The sequence below is a fragment of the Ailuropoda melanoleuca genome, chromosome X, assembly GCF_002007445.2.
Source record: "Ailuropoda melanoleuca isolate Jingjing chromosome X, ASM200744v2, whole genome shotgun sequence".
Lineage (NCBI taxonomy): Eukaryota > Metazoa > Chordata > Mammalia > Carnivora > Ursidae > Ailuropoda > Ailuropoda melanoleuca.
In genome coordinates, this window is record NC_048238.1 from 41,008,165 (window position 1) to 41,014,164 (window position 6,000).

The 6,000-nt window shown below is 43.9% G+C and overlaps 1 pseudogene; it reads left to right on the forward strand.

Moving 5' to 3' along the window:
- The first annotated feature begins 5,277 nt into the window (after positions 1-5,277).
- On the forward strand, positions 5,278-5,687 carry LOC100474795 (annotated as a pseudogene).
- The last annotated feature ends 313 nt before the right edge of the window (positions 5,688-6,000 follow it).

Consider the following 6,000-nt stretch of genomic DNA (forward strand, 5'->3'; position numbering starts at 1 on the left):
TTCCATCGACTGATGAATGGATAAAGAAGAAATGATACACACACACACACACACATACACAATATGGAATATTACTCAACCAAGAAAAGGAAGAAACCTTGCCATTTGCAACAACATGGATGGGGCTAGAGAGTATAATGCTAAGTGAAAGAAGTCAGTCAGAGAAAGACAAATAATGATGATTTTACTCATATGTGGAATTTAAGAAACAAAACAAATGAGCAAAGGGGGAAAAAAAGAGAGAGAGAGAGAGACAAACCAAGAAACAAACTCTTAACTATAAAGAACAAACTGATGGTTGCCAGAGGGCAGGTGGGGGGTGGGTGAAATAGGTGATGGGGATTAAGAGGTGCACTTGTTGGGACGAGCACCGGGTGTTGTATGGAAGTGTGAATCACTATATCATACACTTGAAACTAGTATAACGCTGTATGTTAACTAACCGGAATTTAAATGAAAACTTTATTTTTTAAAAAAAGCAGATGCTGGGCGGTGGGAAAGGCAGAGGGGAAAGAGAGATTTAGAGCACATAAAGTTGACAAGCTATTGTCAGCTTAAGGATGGAGAGGATCATGTGAAAAAGAACTGAATTGTGCCAACGAACTGAATGACTTTGATGGTGGATTCTTCCCCAGGGCCTCCAGAAAGGAACACAGCCTTGCCAGTACCATAATTTCAACCTTATGAGACCCTAAGAAGAGAACCCAGCTGAGCTGCATGTTGCTTGGAATTCTGCCCTATGGAAACTGTGAAGTAATAAATGGGTATTGTTTTAAGCTGCCAAGTTCATGGTAAGTTGTTACAACAGCAACAACAACAAAAATGAATAATACAGGTAGATTAAAAATTTAGAATTGTTATATTGTCCCTTGAATTGACCTTTTTATTATTATGAAACTTCTCCCTTTACCTCTAGCAATACTTCTCCTTCACAGCCTACTTTGCTATTAGTGTAGCTGCCACAGCTGTCTACTAGTGTTTTCATGGCATATCTTTTTCCATTCTTTTATGTTCAACCTTTCTATACCTCCTCATTCCTTTCCATAATTCTTTCTTCCATTTGGGATCAGAGTAAATAACTCCCTTTAGTATTTCTAGCAGTACAAGTCTACCGGTGATCAGTTCTCTTAGCTTTGTATGTAGAAGGCTTTACTTCACCTGATTTTTTAACTACTGGTATAGATTGGGTATAGAATTTTCAGTTGGCAGATTTATTTGCCTTCAGCAGGATAACAAGCCATCCATATGAAGAGACAACATTTTTGTATCTTCCAATATAAAAATACGGGACACCCTGGTCTCTGAACACTCTGCTCTTCTCCTTAGGTCCTTTCTAAACAGGAGTAGAAAATTATACAGTCCCTATTGAGATGTATGTTTATCCTGTGCAGTAGAGACTGAAGTCACAAGGCCTGGGCTTCCCAAACCTGACACCTTCCGAACGTCTTCAGGACTGGCACTTAAGCAGCTCCTGGGAGATAACCTCTAAGTCTTTGGCATATCTTGCCTGATAAGAGAGTCTTTGTTTATCTAAGACCTTGGGCCACACCAGATAGTCTATGCTAACAATCTGATTTATGGAGAATGTACGTTTTTATGTGTCTGGGTCTTTAGACCACACTTTATTGGTTTAGCCTCTAGAGGGCTCGGAGACTAAAGAGCTGAGTCACGCAGGTGCCCCGTGCCTGAGACTGACCCCCAATAAAAACCTTGGACTCAAGGCTCCAGTGAGCTTCCCTGGTTGGCAATACTTTACACATGTCACACATGATTGCTGGGAAAATTAAGTGCTGTCCATGTAACTCCATTGGGAGAAAAAGCTGGAAGCTAGCACCTGGTTTCTCCTGGCCTCTGCCCTGTGCACCTTTTTCATTTGCTGATTTTAATCTGTGTTCTTTTGCTGTAATAAACCACAGTCATGCATACAATCACTTTTCTGAGTTCTGTGAGTCTTTCCGGTGAATCATTAAACCTAAGAGTGATCCTGGAGACCATCTATTTGGCATCAGGAGTAACATTCACTAGAATGACCCTGGGTCACTGAAACATGGCAAAGGTATTGTTGGAGAAAAGGAAAGATGAGGCAGTGGGGGTTAATGAACCTTTGATGTCTGGATAGCTACCAAGTTACCCATGGTATAAAATAGCAGCTAGGCTGTGATCAGTTACTAGAAGTAAAAGTTACCAGTGGAATTCAGAAATGACAGACCTAACTCCTGAGCAGTTGGGTTACTGGATGTTTTAGTCAGGGTCCTCCAGAAAAACAGAACCAATTATATATTTTTAAATTTTTATTTATTATTGGTTCTGTTCTATATTATTGTATATATTTCCAAACGGGGGTAGACCCTGAATAGGTAGAACCTACATATATATAATGAGATTTCGTTTTTTAAGATTTTATTTATTTATTTATTTGACAGAGAGAGAGAGAGAGACAGCCAGTGAGGGAGGGAACACAAGCAGGGGGAGTGGGAAAGGAAGAAGCAGGCTCCCAGTGGAGCAGGAAGCCCGATGCGGGGCTCAATCCCAGGACCCTGGGATCACGCCCTGAGCTGAAGGCAGACATCTAACGACTGAGCCACCCAGGCACCCCTATAATGAGATTTCTTATAGAGAACTGGTTCGTGTGATTATAGAGGCTGAGAAGTCCCATGATATATTGTCTATAAGCTAGAGATCCGGGAAAGGTGGTGGTATAAAACCCAATCCAAGCCTAAGGGCCTGAAAATCAGAAGCATCAATGGTGTAAGTCCCAGTCCAAGGCCAGGAGAGAACCAATGTCTCAGCTCAAAAAGTCAGGCAAAGCCCCTCCTCTGCCTTTTTGTTTGTTCTCAATGGAATGGATGATGCCCACCCACACTGGGAAGGGCAATCTCCTTTGCTCAATCTATTTAAATTCTAATCTCATCTGGAAACACCCTCACAGATGCAACCAGAAATAATGTTCAGCCAAGTATCTGGGCACCCAACGGTCCAGTGAAGTTGACACATCAATTAGCCACCACACTGGATACACAAGGAAAGGCAAAGTAATAAGAAACAAGCTCAATATACAATCTCTTGGTTATTGTTATCTGTAGTAACTAAAATGAAAATAAAGGAGAGTGTTGAGGTGGTTCTTGACAGTGGGCCAACCTCAGATTTGGGCTGGTCTGAACTACAGCTGCTAGCCTCGGAGCCACAACCAAATGGGAAACAAATATGCTGGAAGACCAGAGAGCACCTCTATAACCTCTGGCCACGAAGAGGTAGCCCAGGTGGCAGGGGGACAAAAACAAGAAACTACGGAAACCAGAGGGGTTATAGGGCAAAGGAGAGTCAAGAGTTTAGCTAAGCTATTCCATGGTTTTGCTGCACTGGCATCTATTCTATGTGCACAAGCAGCCTACGGGAGCCTTAAACTGACCCTCGGCGACCTCTTGCAACAACATGTGCTGGACAACAGCGCACAGAATCACGAGTAAACCTAAGTTCCTGATCAGACTTCCTCAATGGCCTTTGTGATAAACAGGTCTTCCCCCACCCCAGAACCTTCCCCTTGCATGCCCCTTATATAAGACTCTGTGGAGCCTACCAAACCCTCACTCTTTATGGTTTGAATTGACCAATCTGGCCTTAGCCCAGAAACCCCAAAGCAGTGTACCCATGGACTCTGATAAAGGCATGGGCCCCAGGCCCTGCCTCTCTCTCTGCCTCCCTGTGTGGCCCAGGACCTGTGAATAATAAGCCTCCCTATTTTTAATTTCTTCCTTGAACCTGGCTCACCATCTGGCTCCCCAGGGCTCCATTTAATAAACGTTAATTTAACAAAATCATAAGAAGGAATTATCTCGGGTTTTTTTTTTTGCATCAATATCATCAACTTCTGGATCTTACAGATGCTCTACTGACACCAACTCTTTGAGTTTCCAGACCTAATTCCAGTGTTGGGGAATGCAGCTCCCCCCCCAACACACATACACATACCAAGCAATTCTAGGACACCAACACGGTGTCTGAGAATTTGACCCAATCCTGATACTATCTACCCAGAGGTAGCATCAGATTCCACAGGTTAAAGGCTCAGTCCTACCCACCCCCCAACTTCAGACACCAGTGACAAGCCCCAGGTGGTTACCTATGCTTCTGTCGGACCAGCTACAGACTGGAAGGTCTAACAACCTCCTCCTTGGACTTGAAATGCCAGTCACAATTCCAGATTACTTGTACTTCTGACCAACTGGCTAGAAATTGGAGGTTCCCAGAACCTTCTCATGAGATTCTTTGAATTTGCTAGAGCAGCTCACAGAACTCAGGGAAACACATTTACCAGTTTACTGAAGAATACAAATCAACAGCCAGATGAAGAGATACATAGGGCAAGGTATGGGGAAAGAGCACCACTGTCCTCATATCTCCCTGTGTCCACCAACCCAGAATCTCTCCAAATCCAGTCCTTTCGGGTTTTTATGGAGGCTTCATTATGTAGTCATGATTGACTAAGTCATTGGCAATTGGCTGATTCAACCTCCAGCCCCACTCCTCTCCCCAGAGGTCAAGGGGTGGGGCTGAAAGTTCCAACCTTCTAATCATATGGTTGGCCCTCCTGGCCACAAGCTCACCAAGGATGGGATCCAGAAGTCCCCCTCATTAGTAACAAGACACCCATGTCACCTTTATATTTCTGAAGGCCTTCTTAGGAGCTGTGGATGAAAATCAAATATATCTGAGAAATATATTGTGGTCATCTGAATGACCAAATATATATTTCTTATCAATTATAATATCACAGATGCTAAGAAAATTAGAGTGATGCACAAAAGAATGGGGAAATACAAAAGGGAGAGTCAAGGGACTTGCCCGAGCAGGGTGGAAATTTTTAAACAGTTACCGAGAAATGGGATTAATAAATCAGATATTGATGGAGCCAAATCCAGAGCACTAATGCAGCTCTATTGGAGGTTGGTTGGACTGATGGGCCCTCTGCTGGTCCACCAACACTGGCGTGCCCTAAACAAATCCACTCTATTTTCCCTAGTCTGGAAGAATTTTAAAAGCCAGAAGGTGGGACGCCTGGGTGGCTCAGTTGGTTAAGCATTTGCCTTTGGCTCAGGTCATGATCCCAGTGTCCTGGGATCGAGTCCTGCATCGGGCTCCCTGCTCAGCGGGGACCCTTCTTCTCCGTCTGCCTGCCACTCTCTCTCAAATAAATAGGATCTTGGCTCCCTGGGGTGAAAGGTTAGCGGAACTGTCCTTTCTTCCTTTCTGCCGTAGGCTCAAGTGGCTGGTGTCGAGATGGGCAAGTTCATGAAACCCGGGAAGGTGTTGCTGGTCCTGGCCAGATGCCACTCTGCATACAAAGCGGTCATCGTGAAGAATATTGATGATGGCACTTGAGACCGTCCCTACAGCCATGCTCCGGTGGCTGGAATTGACCGCTATCCCCGCAAAGTGACAGCTGCCATGGGCAAGAAGAAAATCACCAAGAGGTCAAAGATCAAGTCTCTTGTGAAAGTTTATAACTACAATCACCTATGCCCACAAGGTACTCTGTGGATATCCCCTTGGACAAAACTGTCGTCAACAAGGATGTCTTCAGAGTCCCTGCACTTAAACACAAGGCCCGACGAGAGGCCAAGGTCAAATTTGAGGAGAGGTACAAGACCCGCAGGAACAAGTGGTTCTTCCAGAAGCTGCAGTTTTAGATCTGTTTTGTTTCAGTCATTAAAAATACAAAAAAAAAAACTAATAATAACAATCAATAAACTCTTAAAAAAAAAAAAAGCCAGAAGGCAAAGATAATGATGAGAAAACTGACCTTGAGTTACTAGGGCTCATGGTTTGGCAAATTAACCAGGATAAGGATTGATGAAGGAGCCACAAGTCTCTTGGCCAGATCCCCTGGCCTGGGGACCCAAGGTTATATGAACATGAGTGAGTAAAATGGCAGGGCAGGGAAAAACTTCCTGGGACTCCTTGACATGAGACCCAATGCACAGTCTTCCCAAATCTGTTGGT